General features: G+C 38.3%; 1 protein-coding gene across 3 annotated transcripts in view; it reads left to right on the forward strand.

Annotated features, from left to right (window-relative positions):
* Positions 1–22,263, forward strand: part of uxs1 (UDP-glucuronate decarboxylase 1) — a 151,859-nt gene that overhangs the window by 55,221 nt on the left and 74,375 nt on the right. Inside the window, exons 1-2 of one of the 3 annotated variants that reach the window (XM_039743861.1) lie at positions 14,120–14,126; positions 15,620–15,623. The exons of 1 other annotated variant lie outside the window; for it this stretch is intronic. The gene's annotated coding sequence lies outside the window, so the exon portion shown is untranslated. Of the gene's footprint in view, positions 1–3,594; positions 3,672–14,119; positions 14,127–15,619; positions 15,624–22,263 lie in introns of those variants that run through there. One more of the 3 variants, XM_039743860.1, reaches the window with a different exon arrangement.

Genomic DNA, 22,263 nt, shown 5'->3' on the forward strand with positions numbered 1-22,263 from the left:
TAATTGCGCTTGGGTCACCCAACACTTGCTTCATAATCCCCCCAGACCTTGCTACTTTCTGATAAGGGGTTTTGAGGGCAAATGCGATTAAAATGGGGATAAAAATTATCACACAGTTTCCGTTGATCCTTATGTTCTGGGTCACAGGATTTCTGGTGGTTAGGCTTTGGAACTGCGGGTAAAGAAGAAGATGTAATCAGTGACCGTGCCCCGTCTCTTCTCAGAGTGGCTTTGGTTACCTTCTGGGAGCCCTGAAGATTTCCATTAAGACTTAACCCTTTATTGATTTACAAGATCATTATTGTCACTTTTATTGAGTTGCTTACTTCCATGACCTAATCATATTACAACATGTCCCACCTCTGTGGCACCATGATTAGTGAGTATAAACTGCTTAAGTTGAAAATATTGTCTTCCTTACCTAGGAAAAAAAAAATGAAATATTTGTAATTAGCATCCCTGGCGCATGTAATATCCAGGATGGCCACTAGCATTGGTGAATTGTGTCACTTTTGGTCCCATGTATGAACTTATTGAAAGTCTGATGTCACTACTTAGCATGGTAAAGTGAGTTAAATATTAACTATAGTTAAAGCAGAAACCGTGACAACCTTTAAGAAGTTTCTCTATTAAATCTTGGGACAGGTTAGCTACTAGGTAAACTAGCAAGCCTGATGAACTGCATATTCAAATTTCTTGCGTTGGTTTTATGCTCTAATTGACAATAGTTATATAGACAGTTTTGATACAAATTAAATTTTCCTTAAATTATTTTAAACGCTAAAGCAGTACGCTCTTACTGCTGAATTACAAATAATATTGTACATGTAATTTTATTTCAAAACACACCCTTTTTCTTTTCTCTAATGTTCAAAGTTTGTATTCCTTTTTAATTTTGCTATTATAAGTGTGAGAGGTTGTATGGTTTATAACCTTATTTAAACATATAATGTGATTGAGTGAGTGTGCTTCGCCTTCCGCTTGAGAAACCGTCATCATTTTTGGCTTGGTTTCATTTAGACTTTAATTATTTTTATGCTTTGGCTTAGTTTAATTTAAAATGTAAGTTTCACGTGGGCCTGTTGAATTATTTCAGGATGTTCAAAAATAGTGCCAAACTGCACAGTGGAATCTTGGGCACATTTTTGCTGCATTAAAACTAAATATCGTTACAACAATGAAATTAATATCTAAAGTAGAATTGCTTGTTCCAACCAAACCCAGCTTTCGTGATTTAAAATAGAATTGTTAAAATAGAAGCAGACCATCAGTTAAATTAGACTGCTATAATAGAACAATAACCCCTTCAAGTCTATATTATACAGTGTTCTGTTTTTGCAGATATGATGTAACTGATCTAGACAGTATATCTATCCACCCATCCATTATCCAACCCGCTATATCCTAGCACAGGGTCATGGGGGGTCTTATGGAGCCAATCCCAGCCAACATAGGGTGCAAGGCAGGAAAAAAAACCCCAGGCAGGGCGCCAGCCCATCGCGGTCTAGACAGTATAGTTGCAGTAATTTATTATACCAATTAATATTTTTGATCCGACTGTAACTTTCCGATACACCTTTACACCTCATATACTGCCAGACTGTTTATTCATCAGTTTTTCCAAAAATACTAGAAAACAAAATGAACACAAGGCACCTGGTTCCTGGTCTTCTCCTGTTGCAAGCAAAATGATTAAAGGAGACAAAACTGGCATTCATCACATCTTATGTTAGCAACTGATATTTGTGTATTTAATTCACAAGGAAGATATGGAGGCGATTTCTGCATGATTGTTTGTCCCTTTAATTTATTTTGTAATACTTCTTTTTCCCCTCTGTTGTGTTTTGTACTGCATACAATATTAAGTTTCTTATAGCTTCTTTGATATTTGTCCTTACTGTTTGAGTTGTGGATCAGAGTTTTTAAATCTATTGAACACAATGCAAAACGTCCTTGTAATTTGTCTGTAGTCTATTGTTCTTGTGACTCCATTGTTCATTAACTTAAAACATTAAGTGAAACAAAGCTAATCCAGACAAATTAGGCAAATGTTTAAAACTCTGTTCAGAGAAGCAATGCTTTAACAACAGTCATGTCGTCTGGAAACGACGGAGGCCAAAACCAATCGGTGCCAATGATATCATATCCATATGCATTTACTCCCCTAATGCTAAACTATATTGTAATTTTTGTACAAGGGCAGCAACATATTTCTGCTTTTGATATAATATTAAATAATCGATGTGTTATTTAAAGCTGTGATTAATCAATGTTTTTATAGCATACAACAATTTTATAAAATTTGAGAATAAGTGCAATTTTGTTTCTCGGTGACCAATATTTGCACATTAGTACTCCTTTATGAATCATACTTTCTGATGATTAAAGCATGACCATTATCTTTAGAAGAAGTTTCAGAGTCTTGCATATAAATGGTTCCAGGGCCATGTGAATCTTAACACTGTAACGCTTTCCCACTATTGGGTTGATTATGACAGGATATCATTTCTTGAGTTAAAATGTAGCCATAAAGATTAAGAGAAGATTCTGTAACTATGTACATACTGATAAGTATCAATAATTGTTTACAGATGTGTTGTGTTTGGCAATGAAGTAAGAGTATAGGCAAACCTTTGGTGAGAGCCAGCATCACTCTTAGGTATTATTTTAAATTAGATTGAATGAACAGGATTTTTTTTTTCACTGGCATTTTGCTTATATGTTATCGTTGTGCTTTATTCACTTATATGGTATGCCAACTTTGACATCTTTATTGTTGTACCTCTCTGTATTTATTATTCAGACTAACCCGAAGATCTGAGCAAAAGCAGTATCAATTATATAAACACAGTGAGAAAGTATTATTTCACTTCCCTGTATTAAAAATTAGAATTCTGTTAAAGACCTGATGAAATTTAGTACCAAAATATATTGTACATTTGATGGAAACCTAAATGCAGCCTTACTGGGTTACTGACAAAATGGAAATGACTGGAAATAGGCTTGTCTAAGGAAGAAACATTTTACTACTGAGTAACAGTGTACTTTAAATAGATATTTCCTTTTCAAAAAGACTGTTGTGTTCTGTGTTTAAACAGTGGATAAGAAATGAATCTAAAAGTGAAGCCAATCTAAAGTCCAAAAACTTGTGACATTTTGGAAAATAAATTATTCTTTTCACTCCAGATGAAACTTTTTATTCTTCAGACTGTTTTATCTTCCTTTGCATCTTCATTTTGTTCCATGATCTCCTGTTGCATTATTTTTCAAACATTTCTCCTGATGTCATGTGACTGATGGAATTGTCTGCTTTGGGATTTTTTGAGAAAAAGAACAATGATTGCAGCAAACAATGTTTTAGCGTACATACAGTATATCTTGTATCATTTCTTCATACATCTTCTTCATAACATCTTTATATCCTCCCATCAGAGTATGAAGAAGACCTTGTGAAGTCTGCTTTGGGCAATAATTCTCCAAAGTTTTACTCCTCAGTATTTTGCAAGAGGGTTATTAATGTTCCTTGGTTTTCATTCCAGGAGTCATTTAAATGGTTAAGAGGGAGGAAGACTTCTTTCCTGGATGTTTCCACATCTCTGCTTCCAAGTCACTTCCCTCTGATTAGCCACATCAGTTGTATGGTCTTAGTACTTCTTGATATAAAATGATTGGTAAGTTTTTTTTTTTTTTAACTGCACACCCATCTCATGAAAACTAAATTATTTTTCCCCTGCCCTGAACTGATTTTTCTGTGGGCTCCTTTTTGCCTGATGGTTGATGTAAAAAGCATACCAATGTTGTAGCTTGTTGGATGTTTTGCTTACTCAACCTTTTGATTACTTTGGACTGGACATTGTTGACTGAACACCAACAATTTTATTATACTACACAGTTTGGTTAGAATGAACTTTCTATTTTATTTTCCCTATAAAAATAATCCCCATCTATTATCTTATGGACAACTTGCACCTTTTTGTCAATTTTGGAATGATCACATAAATCTTTGGTATGGTGTTGAGAGAAAGAGAGAGCTGCTATTCAGGAAAGCTGTGTCACAAGCTAATTGGACAATGTGCTGCTGGCTCGCAGAGATCTTCTTTAACTTGGCAGAAATTCATGTTTTGATTCTAATGACTTGGTTTTGTGTCTCAACTCTGCCATATCGGGGAGGATGATTAGAGATAGTGGGGGCATCGTTCTGAGCCGTTCATTGCCAGTGATAGGTATACACTTAGTATTGTTTGGTCAACCTCAACTGTTTCCAGATTACTCTTGACCAGCTTTAAATGGAATCTTTTCCTAAAAGAAGAGGATATTTTAGCAGAACAAGTGACATTGGTTTTCTTTCTATCTCAGTATAATTCTGAATATATTTATCAAGACTCCTCCAAGCTGCACTTTGCTTGCATTGCAAACTTCCTTTTAACACCTAAGCATTTGAAATGTCTTGTAGCTCTTCTCTTTGGAATCTTCAAACACTGTAGCCTTGCTTGTAATATGGAAAAAACTGTGACTTTACATTATAGGCTGCTAGTGAATCAAATGAATTTCTCCTGGATCATCTGTAAAATACTATCTACCCACCCCTCTTCCAAATCTAATGTAATAAAATAAAACATTGTTTGCAGTTAACATTTTTAGTGTTATCCATTTGTTGTGTACTTTATAAACTGTGGTTCGTTATAACTACTTTTAACAATTGCATTAGGAGTGCCAGTTTTGCCGATTGTATAATATTATAGCTTATTAAGCAGCTTACTTTGTTAAATATCAAACCTTTTTTCTTTAATTTAAGAAACAGAATAGAGGAGAATTAATAACAATACCTAATTATTGTAATACTTGTATTTAGTGACTAACAGAGATGCAATATACACACTAATCAGCAGCTGTAATCGGGATATGCTACTTGTAGTCTAAAGTAGTGAGCCTTCAGCCTGGATTTAAGATTCAAGATTTATTTATTTCTCACAAACACAATTGTACACTCACAAAGCTGAGACTGAAGGGGCATCTTTTATATAAGCATTCTGATCACTTTGGAGCTTTGAGGACTTGTAGCTAAACATAGACTAGCTAAATCATGACCTCCCAATATTATTTTGTTAATTCTTAGTAGTTCCAGTGATATTAATGTGCCATCCAGTTTGTAAGTAATGATGAGTTCAGAGAGGTAAATAGGGCCTTAACCATTTAAAGCTTTATGTATAAGAAGGAGGATTTTAAAGCCATGCCTAAAATTATCTGGTAGCTAAAGTGATGACTTAATGAGTTATGTGGTCATACTTTCTAGTAGGGATATAACAATACCTGAATTTTTGTACTTGTTACGTATTTAATGCCATTGCAAAAACAGAAATCAACATACCCATTTTCATTTAACAAAAATGAATTATGATAAAAGAAAATCAAGCAATGGCATGCAGCCTTCAAATAGCTGACAGCTGCTTTTTATTAAAAGTGCTTCCATCATTCATGTGAAAAATAATGTGGATGAAAGCAACATCTCCTAACTAATGTAAAAATAACTGGAACACATTGTAATCTCAAAGAAATGCTCCACCCAATAATATATTTCTTTATATGCTGCTTACCCCATGTGGTTTTTAGTAATGGCCAAGAAAAAAAAATAAATGTCATGTTTTCATGTATAATGGAGATGGCCTACTATAACCACTAACACTGGATCATTTTTGAGTAGACTATCCTCTATTATATTAAAAAATGTTTTCTGTTGTGTCTGCATTATTCATCCTTAACGATTCCCTTTCCACACCGCTCACCCAGTCGTTACTTCTGCTGTGCACATCCTCTCTCTGTGCCACCCTGTTACACTCTCAGTGCTGCTAAATTGCCCTTCAATGCAGTCAATTATAATGGCAAGGCAAAAAAGCAAATTATCTATTCAAGAATGTCAAATTTTTGATTGCAATAGAAAAACTGCAGCAAGAGCTGATAATGAATGTTGGGGAAAAAAGAAAATGAACAAAAAGGAGCAGTATATAATAATAATCAAAGACAAAGAGAATTGTCCAATAAACGAGGAGAAAAATATATCCTCAACAATATGCAAACAAATGCAAAAAAGCAACGTTTATAGAATGGAAGTTAGAGGATAAGGTAATTCATAATATTGTTTTTGATGAGGTGTTAATGTAATTTCATTTTTTATTTATGTTACGTTTTATTTTTTACTTTTTTTTTTTACTTTTACCTTTTACTACATTTTATTGTACATTGGTATTTATAATAGACAGCTGTAGTGAAATACTCAAGTAATTGATTTTCTATCTATAATAACTAAGGAGCAAACTGTCTTCCTCTCTCAACCCACATACTCTTCTATATACCAACTCTTTAAATACAATTGCTTTCTCTAATGGAGGGGTGCCCAGACACCCTTCGAGTGGCTTAGCCGCGAAACTCTGGGTGCCCAGCGCCTGCCCCCAGGTGTTGAAAGGCAGGGTACAAAGCCTGTGATAGTAACCTGCTAAGCGAGAAAAGCCTGAACCTGCCCCTTGTTTATCGGACGGGGCCAATTCACAATGGCATATATTCTAGAACACATTGTTGTCTCACCATAACCCGGCCCACTAGATAGCCTAAATATTTGGCCTCAACCAACCCAAAATAACACTTTTTCGAGTTGATACGAAGCCCAGCTTGTTCCAGTGTCCGCAATACAGCTCCAACCTGCTGTATGTGTTCCTCCCAGGTGTTGGAATAGATGACAACGTCATCCAAGTAGGCAGCACCATATGAATTATGAGGACGGAGCACTTTATCTACCAGATGTTGGAAGGTCGCAGATGCCCCATGTAATCCAAATGGGAGGACACGATACTGCCAGTGACCGCTAGGGGTGCTGAACTCTGTCTTTTCCTTAGCGGAGTCCGTTAAGGGAACCTGCCAGTACCCCTTAGTCATATCTAAAGTAGTCAAAAATTTGGTATGTCCTAGCTGCTCGAGGAGGTCATCCACTCGCAGCATCGGATAGGCATCAAATTGGGAGACTCATTGCAGAATCTCCAACTTCCATCGGGCTTTCTAACCATAACGATAGGACTGGACCAGGGACTATAACTTTCGTCAATCACACCTATTTCCAGCATTCATCTGATCTCCAACTCCACTTCAGCCTTTTTTGCGTCGGGAATTTTGTACGGGCGTTCTCTTATTAGAACCCCAGGTTTTGTCACAATGCCATGCTCAACCAGGGAGGTCTGACCTGGATTTTCAGTAACTACCTCAGGGACAGACTGGATAACTGCCTCGAGCTCCCGACGTTGCTGGTGAGTCAAATTGTCTTTGAAATTAAGATGTAATTGATGAGCGAATAGAGAGCGGAGCTGTCCGGAGGAGGGTTCGGAATCCCTGTCTGTGACGATGTGGGTTCTGGCTCCACGCTCCCATGGCTGTTTGGGAACCCTTGAACCCAACACCGTCGATAATGTTACCGAGTGAGCTAGTCAGTGGAGGCAAATAATTCCAGCGAGGGGAAGGTAAAAAGTGCAAAAGTGCTTTTATTAAAAACAGTCCATCAAAACAAACAGTGTTCATAAATAAATAGTGCAGTCCATTCAAAAGTTCTTCATTAAATAAATCCATAAAAGGTAAAACGTGGAGGTTAAAACAATAAGAAAAAACAATCCTTTAAAACGAGAGGTTAAAAATCTTCTTTAGGAAGCAATCTTTAAAACAATAACAAATCCGGTGCATCGTTTCTATTAGCGTCTCACCTGCCTATCCCGTTAGGGCTTAGCAGCAGGCAAGACGCTCTCTGCAGCTGCCCTCCTGAAACACACGCATGAGACTGGAGACCTCCCGACCCTGGCTCGTATGGCACTCATCCCAGCCTCGAGAACTTGGTTTCCACCAACGGCCAGGTCGCCACGTTGGGGATTCCAACCACCAAGTCTCCCGACTTCCGCTGCCTTTCCATGGCCTCTCTGCGGCCAGTCGCCTTCCCTGGTCACTCCCGCTACCAGATCGCTCAGCGGGAGCGACATCCAACTCAACTGCCTGGGTGTAGGCCCAACACCCCAGCTTCCTTACAGCTGCCCTCGATCGTGCGCTCACCACATGCACGCACCGCCTGTCCGTCTCTCTTGCACCGCATGCTTCCTCGCTCCCTGTAACCTCCGTCCTCTTTCCTTTCCTTTTTCTCTCCGATCGTTTCCTTTTCCCTCCGATCGTTTCCTTTCACCCCTCTCTCCATTTTTTTTACACCTCCCCAAAACCGACTCGCGCTTCTTTTTAAAATGACGCGGGGCCATCACAGCTGTAGCATTAGCCACAGGAGCAATCACGAATGTGGGCAGTTCCTCACCTGTGCTCACGGTGAGAAACGGCCACATCGACGACTGCCCCGCGGCTTGCCACAACATCGCCCACCCTCACGAAACCGCCTCGGGTGCGGTGATTATTTAAAAACGGCCTTTGCTCAGTGAGCTGTGGACCCATAACACCACACTGTCCTTCCACGGTTTCAGCAGATTGATGTGATAAATCCGCTCGCTGGGTCGACGATTTAGTTGTTTCACCAAATAGTCGACCAGCCCCTTCCTCTCCTTAATTTCATAAGGGCCTTGCCAATGAGCCAATAATTTGGAATGAGAGGTAGGAAATAAAACCATGACACGGTCTCCCAGGCGGAACTCCCACAGAGACGTACCACGGTTATAGCATTGGGCCTGAGCTGCTTGCGCCTTTTCCATGTGCATTTTCAAAATGGGTCTAATTTTCTTAAATCTATCGCTTAACTGCGCGATGTACTCTAATATATTTGTTGATGGGAGGGCCTCTTCCTCCCATCCTTCTTTTAAAACGTCTAATATGCCCCGGGGTTGTCGTCTATATAGCAATTCAAAGGATAAGAACCCCGTGGAGGCTTGTGGGACTTCCCGATATACAAAAAGAAAAAGGGGGAGGAGCTGATCCCAGTTCCTTCCGTCCTCATTGACTACCTTTTGCAACATCTGTTTGAGAGTTTGATTAAACCTCTCTACAAGACTGTCGGTTTGAGGATGATATACTGAGGTCTTTAAATGCTTTATTTGAAGTAGCTTGGCAGTCTCACTGAACGTCTGCAAGGTGAAAGGAGTCCCTTGATCCATCAGGATTTATTTAGGGATTCCGACACGCACAAATATCCCTACTAATTCCCGTGCGATAGCTTTTGAGGTAGCGGAGTGCTGCCGAACAGCCTCTGGAAACGAGGTAGCATAATCTACCAGGACAAATATATATTTATGACCTCTGGCTGAGGGCTCTAGGGGTCCCACCAGGTCGACCCCGATACGTTCAAAAGGGATATCTACTAAGGGTAAGGGGACTAGAGGAGCACTGTCCCTCGTAGGCATTTGCCACAATTGACATTCTGGACAAGATGTGCAAAAGCGGCGAATCTCCTCGTTAATCCCAGGCCAAAAAAATTGGAGCTTAATTCTCTTGAGTGTTTTTTTGGGGCTCAAATGGGCTCCCAGCAGACAGGTATGTGGTAGTTCACAGACCTGTCGCCGGTAAATCCGTGGTACTAACAACAGCGACCTCATCTATCCCTCGTGCTCTGCCACCCGGTATAACATCATTATTGAGCACAAAGTGAGGACCCTGTGGCATCGGATGTGAGGTGTGCTGGCCATCTATCAGAACGGCTGCATTCTTTGTAAATTTAAGGGAGTCGTCATTCCATTGCTCCCTTTTAAATGAAGCCGGCGTCTGCCTGAATTGAAACTGCAGGCTTGAGAGAGGATCGGATTCGACCTCGAAGGGCAGGGTTGCGTCCTGAGCCGTCTGAGCGCTTGCTGATGACGTCTCGGGTTGCGACGTTCTGGGTGTTTCTTCGTCATCAATAGAGGCTGAAGTCTGCTCCTCAGCTGGCTGTATACATGGCGTGGAGGAAGTTGAGGGCGCTGAATCCGCGTCTGTGACTAGACCTAGTGATTGAGGAGAAGAAGTGACTGTATTACCGCTATTTATGTCAGCTCAATCGCTTCCTAGTATGACGGGAAAGGGAGGATTATTTGTCACTGCCACCGTCAACCTTTTCACTACGCCGTCCTGACATACAGTGCATCCGGAAAGTATTCACAGCGCATCACTTTTTCCACATTTTGTTATGTTACAGCCTTATTCCAAAATGGATTAAATTCATTTATTTCCTCAGAATTCTACACACAACACCCCATAATGACAGTGTGAAAAACGTTTACTTGAGGTTTTTGCAAATTTATTAAAAATAAAAAAACTGAGAAATCACATGTACATAGGTATTCACAGTCTTTGCTCAATACTTTGTCAGAGCACCTTTGGCAGCAATTACAGCCTCAAGTCTTTTTGAATATGATGCCACAAGCTTTGCACACATATGCTTGACCAGTTCCGCCCATTCCTCTTTGCAGCACCTCTCAAGCTCCATCAGGTTGGATGGGAAGCATCGGTGCACAGCCATTTTAAGATCTCTCCAGAGATGTTCAATTGGATTCATGTCTGGGCTCTGGTTGGGCCACTCAAGGACATTCACAAAGTTGCCCTGGAGCCACTCCTTTGATATCTTGGCTGTGTGCTTAGGGTTGTTGTCCTGCTGAAAGATGAACCGTCGCCTCAGTCTGAGGTCAAGAGCGCTCTGGAGCAGGTTTTCATCCAGGATGTCTCTGTACATTGTTGCAGTCATCTTTCCCTTTATCCTGACTAGTCTCCCAGTTCCAGCCGCTGAAAAACATCCCCACAGCATGATGCTGCCACCACCATGCTTCACTGTAGGGATGGTATTAGCCTGGTGATGAACGGTGCCTGGTTTCCTCCAAACGTGACGCCTGGCATTCACACCAAAGAGTTCAATCTTTGTCTCATCAGACCAGAGAATTTTGTTTCTCATGGTCTGAGAGTCTTTAGGTGCCTTTTGGCAAACTCCAGGTGGGCTGCCATATGCCTTTTACTAAGGAGTGGCTTCCGTCTGGCCACTCTACCATACAGGCCTGATTGGTGGATTGCTGCAGAGATTGTTCTCCTTCTGGAAGGTTCTCCCCTCTCCACAGAGGACCTCTGTAGCTCTGACAGAGTGACCTTCGGGTTCTTGGTCATCTCCCTGACTAAGGCCCTTCTCCCTCGATCGCTCAGTTTAGATGGCCGGCCAGCTCTAGGAAGAGTCCTGGTGTTTTCAAACTTCTTTCATTTACGGATGATGGAGGCCACTGTGCTCATTGGGACCTTCAAAGCAGCAGAAATTTTTCTGTAACCTTCCCCAGATTTGTGCCTCGAGACAATCTTTTCCCGGAGGTCTACAGACAATTCCTTTGACCATGCTTGGTTTGTGCTCTGACTTGTGTGTGCCTTTCAAAATCATGTCCAATCAACTGAATTTACCACAGGTGGACTCCATTTAATCTCAAGGATGATCAGGGAAAACGGGATGCACCTGAGCTCAATTTTTAGCTTCATGGCAAAGGCTGTGAATACTTATGTAAATGTGCTTTTTTTATTTTTAATAAATTTGCAAAAATCTCAAGTAAACTTTTTTCACTCTGTCATTATGGGGTGTTGTGTGTAGAATTCTGAGGAAAAAAATGAATTTAATCCATTTTGGAATAAGGCTGTAACATAACAAAATGTGGAAAAAGTGATGCGCTGTGAATACTTTCCGGATGCACTGTATATAGCAGTTGGCAGATCGATAATACCAGACGTCCCTGTGAATACAGGTAATGCGGGTCTTATTCTTACACCATTGTTGTGGTAATATTAGATGACAAGCAACAATGGAAATGTTACTGCCGGAATCAAGTAAAGCGATTACTTTAATTCCATTGACTAGAACTTCTCCCATATGCGATAAGGCCAGTGGATTAGCGAGGGCGCATCCGTGACTCCTCCCACATCACCCCGCAGACCCCTTTGTTGCTTCGCAGGGCCTACCGGTGCGTCCCAGGGTCCATTCGAACATGTTTCGCATTATAGTCGCGGGACTCTGTATTAGGGACGCAAGGATTCTTTAAGTTTCAACAGAGTTGTTGATAGTATGGAGTCCAAGACGGAACTGATGAAGGTTGGAAAAGATGGCAGTTTTAAGTGGTCAGACAGGAAGTGATGTTTTCCTGGCATCAGCCTGGGTGCCGGAACAGGAAGTGATGTTCTTCTGGGTGTCGGAACCGGAAGTGACGTTCTTGGTTCAGATAGGTTTTACCGCGGCTGGTCTGAAGAGAAAACGGGAGAAGGTTTAGTGCACCCCGCCCTCCCCTGGCCTGGCGTGAAAATTACCTTTACTTGGTCCACACATTGTCCCCCCTACTCACACGAGTGAGATATAAAATATTTATTTATTTATTTATTTATTTATTTATTTATTTATTTATTTTTTTGGTTACAGCAAAGCCAAACACACAGTCTACCTGCATATTGTTACTAAGTTTGCAATAGCAATCAACACTCTGCATTGTGTGCTTTAAGTGGAATGTTGTCTGTGCAAACAAAAGAAAAATACTATCAAATTTAAACAGGCAGATTATATGATAAAGCTGCAATATAATGAAATGAAATACTACAAACCAATTATTGATTTATTTTTAAAGGATATGGTGATATGCTGTTCTTTAGTTAGCTGAGGAAGAGTTTTGAGTAAGTAATTACTTTTGGAACTTCTGTTTTGTTGGTAGAGATTACTTCAAGTTTATAACATGAAAAGGAAGTAATGATTTTAAGCTGTGATGCTGATGGGGAGTTTTATTTATTTATTTTTTTTTTAGCAATTTTAATTCTTTATTAACATTTATACTGTTAATAGTTCTATTTATTGTAAGACCGTATAGTGCAATAGTTTTTGTGTATCCTTCAACTGCAGATGCTTTCTGCGGTCAATGCTTCGTTTTTTTTTTGTTTTTTTTTTTCTTCCTTGATAAGTGTTTTCAGCACTGTGACATCACTGCCGTCAGACATTTTCATATATATTTTTTTTTCCTTTGTACTGGTGGTAATTCATTAGTAATTCCTCTATCTGCAGTTAGAGTGGTTAGAGTGTGGCACCTACTTTTACTTGGTATTACCAATATTGTAATAAAATTAGTCCAGTAATATTTTCATTTTGTTTTGAGTTGGTACTAAAACAGTGGTTCTTGTGATATGCCTACTTTCTTGTTTTTGCAGTGATTGTTTCAGCAGCATTTTGAATCAACTGAAAATGTCATATAGAACAATTTGAATAGTCTGTACAGCATTTTAATTCAATGTCACCTTTAATTAAAGATACTAGGAAAATGTTATTTGGTTTCAAAGAAAGGTTTAGTTGGTTATCGTCTACATTTTAGTGAAAGTTAATTCTTTCTTGTAATAGGTCTAACTATAAGCATGTAAAGTGAAAACTGTTAACACTAGAATCCCTGAATGCCAGGCCACCTTAAATTCCTTTGCACCTCTTCATCAGTGTCTTTTGTTTTGCAAATGTGCCAATCAGCACAAGCAGCCTCCTATTCCATCCCCCACCAATGCAGCTGAAGTTCTCTCAGCTCTAGTCCGTTCATCTGTGTGTGAGATGCCTTAAATTGTATAGGGCACCATATTTTACTTCTGCAAGAAATGAATGAATGAATACTGTTAGCTATTTTCTGTACATATTGAGATTGAATTGAAAAGTATAAACAAAACCATACAAGGTGGTCCTGAAAGCCTAATGTAGTTTTTCAGCCAATGCAAGGAAGTGGAGTGATCACTGGTGCCAAAGACTATGCTTATACAGTGTACATTATTAGTGTTATTATTATTAAATCTTTCAACATAATAATGGTAGCTTTTCATTCATCGGAAGATATCACAGTGTAATTTACAATGCAAGTTATTACTGTTTCTTTATTGCGACTAGTGCAAAAGTTAGCTTGGAGGTTCTCAAATAACTGAAGCTGTGTGTTAACTACTTGTTCAAGTATTATAGAAAGAAATTATAAATTGAAATAGTTATAAAAAAATTTTTTATATGTGTATGTATATGTTTGTATTTTCTCTTTTGACAATTTTGGTGCATTAGGAACTGTGCCAATCAGTAACAAACTGTCAAAACTATAAACAATTGGAGTTAACAGTACAGCAGTTGAGCTTTTCACTAATTTTACTGGGATTGGGCCTAAGAGATGTGGAAGGTTTCATTTTAGAATTTAAAATTATGATTTCCTATCCAATTATCAAGTTAAGAATATTAATATAGCATGTACAGGAACAGAGTGTGTGTGTCTGTCTGTCTGTCTGTCTGTCTGTCTGTCTGTCTATCGATTATACAGGTTATACGTATATACCAGTGTCTGTCTGTGCAGATTGGTAGAGTGGTAGCTTTGTTGCTGAACATGAAAAGTCTAGTTTTTGCCATTCCAATTCAAGAATGCGTGTAATTTAAACAAATATGTTCCTACATATGTGCTTTAAGCATTTTTGTTTTAAAGAGAGCTGCTGTATCTAAGGCCTCTTTCAGAATCAAATTAGCTTACATATCCTCATAATCTGTTTATAATTGAGTTTGAGCTTCTCAAAATTTTGATGCACATTTACTGTCTAGATGTTGCTGCCATATTTTGGTATATAATTAGGAGAAGACTGTTGCTCTTAAAAAAAATTCCAGTCCCCTTTCCAAAATGTAGCCCAATTATTAACAAATGCTGTGCTTTTATTATTTTTATATTATATATTTTTTTATTATTATTTTATTATTTGAACATGTCTGCTTTTACATGCATTTGTATTACTATTTAATTTAATATTGTTTTTTTGTATCCGTATACTGCTGCTGGATTATGTGAATTTCACCTTGGGATTAAAAAAGTATCTATCTATCTAATCTATCTGTCTATCTAATCTATCTATCACTGAAGAGAACACAATCTGTTACAGCATCGCTCTTATATAATTTTGGTAGTGGGACAGACACATTTCAAGGAAAAGCTATTTTTCCAGATTTTTATTTTTTCACAATTATAATATATATTAATTTTCCCCATAAAAATGTTTTATTATTAAGTAAATTTTAAACTTTGTCTTCTTTTGTAGCTTACAACAGAGCTCTGTGGAACCTCATGTCCATACTTAATAGAAGAGCCATAAAAGTCATAAAGTTATATGACAATATTTCAAGGCAAAAATGTTACTGAGTATTGACTCACAGCTTGCGATTTCACACATATTGCAAAAACCGGGTATTAATGTTTTTTTAAGAAGAAAAAAAAATCTTATTCCATGGAACCTTTGCTGTCTGCCCTGTAGACAGCTTGGCAATAATAACAGGGGGAATAAAATCAGTTAGAATCACATATATTATTCCACTATAGGAAAGATACTACCTGCTTCAGCTGGATTAATAAAGCCTGTGTGTGCTTTAATGAGAAATTATTTTGAGAGTGCTTAACAAGCAATGAAGTGACAAAAACTGAGCTGACCTTACTGGCATACATCCAGTCCTTGATTGGGAGAAAGCTGGTATGGTGTATTGGTGCATACCGCCCCACTTCAAGCCTTGTTACATCAATATATCCATCCGTCTTCCTAACCCACATATCCATGGCAGGGTCACTGAGTGCCAGTCCATCGCAGAGTGAATACACACACTCTAGGCCCAGTTTAGCAAAACCAGTTAATTTAAGTTTAGTCAGGTTAAAGCTTAACAAGTTTAGTAAAGATATTTTAAAATAGGCAGAGTGGGCTGTCATTCCTACCTCACCAGTGCCTGGTTCTACATGTATTTACAGATTGTGATAAGGGTCAATTAATTTATTCACTGAAAAATATTGTGCTCAGTTCTTTTGTTACTATACTGTCAACAAGAGCAACTCATACTTTAAAAAAGTTGATAATGGGTTTGCGACGCTTCAATATACTGTATGCAACACTGCCTATTTTTATTCTATGATCATCCAGGTGAAAGGCATGGCAGTAAAAGTGGCTTGCCTCTTTAAAAAAATAAATGCATCTTTTTTTAAAAATACAATGCAATGTAATACATACAGATTTATTATGTGTACAAAGTACAGCGAAACCCCTATGTGGTCTTTTCAATATGTTGCCATTTGCCATGCATCATTTATCAGATATGTATGTAGGGTTCCATAGAGATCCATTGCAAATTGCTCAAACAAAGTATTTTTAAAGTTTATAACATTTTTTTCACTTTAGAACACCATTGTATGTGACAAGTTAATGTGTACCATGATTGTAAAGAAACAACTTTGACTTGTTAAATACAAACCTTATCCTTTTAAGTACCAACATTTTCTATTAGCTTTGGCATTCAAATATAGAAAGTTCCTCCTTAAATACCTAACATTGGTGGAAAATGATACCTTTAATGCTGACGTGTTGAAGTAAGGTGGATACTTCATCATCAGCCAGGAGGAATGATTTAGCCTCAATGTCAGATGTGTTTTTCCTTTGAAGACATTTTACTTTACCTGCTGGAATGAAATACTTTACTTGGATTTCTCAGACCCCAGTCATCATGTTACCTACTCACTTTGCCACAGAATTGGTACTTCTGATTTTGGCTATGTATTGCTTACACTGGGGCATGGATAGACTACAGCTAAATCTAAAACTGCCAGATTGTCGAAGAAAATCTTGTCAATCCAGTTTTTTTGTTTGGTAAATCGTTATCAGGTTCTTAACACAGCTCTTTAACACACATTTTGCGCATCCACTCAAAGTTAATTAGAACTTCCATTTTCTGACAAGTTCATTATTCACTATTGTGAATTTTTCGTTGTTCACTATTTCTTGTAAACTGTAAAATAAAAAATAAACAAAATTGCATGACTATGAGACACTTGGGTTTAGTCATTTACCTCCAGCTGTACAAACAAATTCACTCCACCATTTCTTACTTAATTAGGTGTTAGTTTTTTTTGCTTTTTTAACTTCCTGTTGTAGAGTGGGGGTCATAATTGGCTTTGGAGGGTTTCAGCATAGGGTTTGTAAGCAATGATATGATCATCATGACATATCTGATTTATGTTACCAAGTACGTACATGTAATAAACTTACTTAATAATTAATACTTACTGTACTTACAAAAGTCCAACATTATGATGTCAATACTATATTAATAAATAATTGCCAAGTACTTAGAAAAGCGCTATATAAATGTAAGGAGTTTATTATTATTATAAAAATTCTGGATATTTTTTATTTTACCAAACTCATTTAAGCTGCTTTTATAACAGCACACTATACAAATCAGGTTTGTCAGAAAAATCTCTTAGTCAGGTTTGTGACATTTGCTAGTAACACTTACGGAAATGTTATGTTTTAATGAACACATCAAGTGTACCTAAATTTTAAATGGCTCAAGCTGCTGATGCTTTAATAAAAAAAAAAATTGTAAATCTGTTACAAAAGGTTGCCTTTGTGAATAAAATGAGTTTTTATTATTATTGTTAAATGGAATTTGTCAGTTTAAAATTATTTTAGAATTCTTAAAACAACCTTATGGTCTGTTGTTTTCAAGCTGCCACAAAGAAATGATCAGACTTCACTGTTACTTGTACCTGTGTACTAATCCTTAAATTGTTACTTAAGTAATTGTTGGTGTCCAGTTATCTGGAGACTTTGCAGCATTTGCTTGTGCTTTCACCATGTTTCACACATTTAACCTCTTACAGTAATGAACATTAATTTGATTTCAAAAACAAACTGAATTGCACAAATGCAATGTTTGCTGATTTACTGTAATTTCAGCTGTCAAGTGTTTTGTTTTAGCAACCCCACAAATTCTCCATCTCTGATGTCATTAAAGCTTTGACGCTTAAGGCAGATCTGTTTAAGCTGAGCCACACAAATGTCTTAGAAATGTAGACAATTTAACGCATTAACTAAATCAATTTTATTTTGTAATGGACATCTAGAGCAGCTTATTTCATTGCTGTTGTAGAAGGACACGTGCAAGAGTGACATCCCTTCTATCTGTGCTGGCCTCATGCCACATGTAGCCAGGATACGTACCCACTCTTAACAATTCTGTACTGGAAATATTGGTTATAAAATGGATGGATATTGACATGCAACTGTAGTGATGTATATTACAATTTGAGGATTAATGTTTATGGTGATGTATTGAATGGCAATTATTCTGGCAGTCATTTTACCTCCCTCATTCAAATGTGCAACTATACAAGTTAAAACGCCTGCGACCGACAACTGACTAGTCATGTTATTGCACTACAGTATTTAAAAAAAAAACGCAAGCACAAATTGATTAGTCTTTTTTATTTATGGATCAATTTCATAAACAGATAAAATCGTTAAAAATTAATACCTTTTTTTACCTTAAACACAAAGGTATTTTTATGATTGTTGACATGTAACTGGAACAGTGGAAGCTTCCCACCCCCCCAACCCCCTCTCTCCCGCTCATGTTTGCCACTCCAGCCTTTGTTGTTTTGTGTTCTGTCAAGTATCATGCTATAACACCTCATGTAATGCCACAGGCTGAGAATCATTTAACTAGACTTGATGTAACTCCTTTAAACATAGTTCAATTTCACATGCAGAGCTCTTAAACATAGGTGTGGATGATTTTGTAGACTGATCAGTAAACTGACAGTCTTCTCCACTATCTCAGGTTCCACTTCTTTACCATAGACTGGTTTAATGTTCATATAACTGATATTTCTCCAGTAATTTGTTGCCGATTCTCATGATCAGTTTTACTCTTACTTGTGAATAAGACTCCGCAGTATTTAAGCTCCTCCAATTTGGGCTGCTGTTCTTATCTTACTTTGTAGGGAAGAAACCATAATTTTCTGGGAGAGAAGAGATACAACACTTAAGATTTCAAACTGAGTGCCCTTCAAAGAATGACTGTACCTTTATATCCTATCCATCAAAGTCATTGACAGGCGAGGAGACTGGATGCAGCCATATTGAGTGGTCTTAAGTTAATATCAAATATGCAAACACAACTCTAGCTCTACAAATACAGAGATTGAATGGCACACAACAGTGGCCCCACATTCTTATAATCTTCTAGCATGATATCCCTCTTTCTTTAGCTTGACAGTTTAGTTTCCCTTTCCTCTGGTGTCTACCACTGGTTCCAAGAGTTTTCACCATGACAAGCACCAGCAGCTTTTTGTGTTTTCTCAGAGTGGAATTTGAACTTATTTCCTGCAGCACCATGTGGTAGTCATTCCTGACACAACCCCAGTGCCTGTTTGAGTATTCCATGCCAGTCCAGCATGCACTGTTTCTGTGTGAGCTAGCTGACCCCCAACTAATAAGTTGGCAGCTTTATCGCCTCCCTTTACCTGAACTTTCATAAAAAACAATCTGATCAGATGACACAACTATAAAGTCAATCCTTAACCAATGGCAAAAGGTTCTCTAGTACCAGGTACACTTATAGTATGAGCAACCTTATATTTAAGCTTGATGTTCGTTAATAGACATTCCATGACTAGCATAGAAATCCCTCAACTACTCACATTCAGATCAGGCAGTTTATCCCTTCCAATCATGCCCTTCCAGCTATCTGTCATTAACCATGCTAATGATGAAAAAGCACGCTTACAGAGTCAAGAGATAATAATACCCTGTCTAGTCAGAAATTTAGTGTCAAAAGCTGTAGTTAAACTCCGCTGTATGGCACCCAGTTACACCTGGGAGTTTTCTCACACATACCCATCTTTCATTTTGAGCAAATGCAGAGTAATAGAAACCACTGATGAGCTGCAACATTAAAACAAATCACAGGTGAAGTGAATAACATTGATTATATTGGTACAGTTGTACATATCACAGGGAGAGAGATATGTTAAGGAGTAAATAAACAGCTCTTGACAGTGATGTGTTGAAAGCAGGAAATATGGGCAAGCTTAAGGATCTCAGCAACTTTGAAAAAGTCCAAATTGTGATGGCTAGACACTGGGTCAGGGCATCTCCAAAATGGCAGGGCTTGTGGAGTGTTCCCGGTATGTAGCGGTTAGTACCTACCAAAAGTGATGCCATGAAAGGCAACTGGTAAACTGCCTACATGGTCATGGGTGCCCAAGGCTCATTGATGAGCGTGGGGAGCTAAAGTTAGCCAATCTGGTCCAATCCCACAGAAGAGCTACTGTTGCACAAAATGCTGAAAAACTTTATGCTAGCCATGAAAGAAAGGCATCAGAACTCACAGTGTATTACAGCTTGCTAAATATGTGGCTGCGTAGGGGCAAACCAGAGTGTCTCTAATAACCCTGTCCACTGCCAAAAGTGGCTATGATCGACATATGAGCTTCAGAACTAGACCATGGAGGGGTGGAAGAAAATGAATTGGTCTGATGAATCACATTTTCTTTTAGATCATGTGGATTATCAGGTCCGTGTGCGTTGCTTACCTGGGGAAGAGATGGCAGCAGGAATCACTATGGGATGAAGGCAAGCTGACAGAGGCAGTGTGAATCTCTCAGCATAGTTCAGATGAAACATCTTGGATCCTGGCATTCATGTGGATATTACTTTGATATGTTCCATCTGCCTAAAGATTGTTGCAGACCACATACACATTCAGCAGCAAAATGTGCCTTGCCACACTGCAAAAAATGTTCAAGAATGGTTTGAGGATTTTCACAAAGAGTTCCAAGGTATTCACTTGGCTGCAAATTTTCTAGATCTCAGTCTAGTTAAGAATATTTGGGAGTTGCTGGAAAAACAAAGTTGCATCCATGGGGGCCCCACCTTGCAACTTACAGAACCTCAATGATCTGTTTCAGAGTTTTGGCAGCACAAGGGAGACATACACAATATTAGACAGGTGGTTTTTATGTTGTGACTAATCCGTGTAAAGGTTTCGTTTTAGAGCCAATAGAGGTAGGTCTAACTATACCAAACTATAACAACTGTAGCTATTATTTGAGCACCTTTTGCATACGTTCTGATTCCTCCCTTGCCTGTGCATTTACAGTCCATGCCCCTAGAGTCAATTTACAAGATCTAGGTTTGTGTTCCTCCTGTCTGTCCCATGGCAATACACCTGACCCTTGCAATTTGAGTTGTATATGTATGTGAGTCCACGTGGCAGCTCTGCCCAGTGCTTTTTTGGACTACATGGATCACCTAGTCACAAGTTGCTTGCTACTTCTGTGCCTGGCGACAGGATTGGGTCTTGGTATATTTATTCAAGGTATATACATAAGAGTCATTTACTGTATGAATTGGTCTTTGTCTTAGAATTACTGAGGCACATAAGACCTGCCAGCACTTCAAGATGGAACGCTGTACAGGATGTGTTGTTCAAATGTTTTTACTTAATTTTAAAATAAAAATGTGAAATATTTGCAGTGAGATTTCCAAGCAGTTCTCCGGTTATTCCATCTTTTGCTATGGGGGTTTCTTTTTCTTTTCTGATCAATTTAAAGTATTATTAATTGACACACATCTGGTGTTACCATAATTGATTTTTTTAAAAACAAATACTTATTTATCTTAAATGCAGAAAGCTCAACAGTTCTTGTCTTTGTTGTCTGTAGTGTCTATTGCCTGCTTTACTGTAAATCCTTTTATGGATATTTGTTACTTAATGTTTTTTGGTCAGTAGTTCAGTGTCATCACTTCAGCTTTACATTGATTAGTAATGTATGTGTAATGAAGTTTGTCATGACATTTAACACTAGAATTGCCAGAGCCTACAAAAAAACTTGTAGATCCGTCCCGCCTTAAATTGCTTCTTAAAACCGTTCTCACCTCTCCGCCAGCCTCCTTTGTCCTGTAAATGTACCGATAAAAACAAACTGCAAGCAGCCGGCTATTCCATCCCCCACCGACTCAGAACTTGCACGAACTTCTCCGAGCTCATGCCTCAATTATCTGGGAGTGAAGTGGAGTTTTAGAGTGGAAATAATAGATTGTTATTTGGAACATAAGCATTTCATGTGTGTTCCGTTTCTGTGTAAACACAATATTAAAACAGAACCTTTTTCATATTTTAGTAATACATTTTACAAAATGTAGACAAACTATAAAATGTGTGAAGCCTGACAGCCAAAGAGCAAATAAACACTTTCATAAAAGTTTCAAGACTTTTACAACAGCTTCTGTGGCGTACTGGTAAGATTTCTTCACTTAGAGCACAGCAGACTTGCTGTACTTCAAGAGATCCAAGTTCGATTCTCCGCTGGGGAGAAAATGTATTTATTTTTAACCTTCGCCGTTCTGCCTGCCTGAACTCCCTGTCTATCTATATAGTAATAACAGTAATTTTATTATTATATAGGAGCTTCCCTGTCTGCCTATCATATAGTGCCTTTCCTTCCTACCTATCTA

Source organism: Polypterus senegalus, chromosome 2 (genome assembly GCF_016835505.1).
Source record: "Polypterus senegalus isolate Bchr_013 chromosome 2, ASM1683550v1, whole genome shotgun sequence".
Classification (NCBI taxonomy): domain Eukaryota; kingdom Metazoa; phylum Chordata; class Cladistia; order Polypteriformes; family Polypteridae; genus Polypterus; species Polypterus senegalus.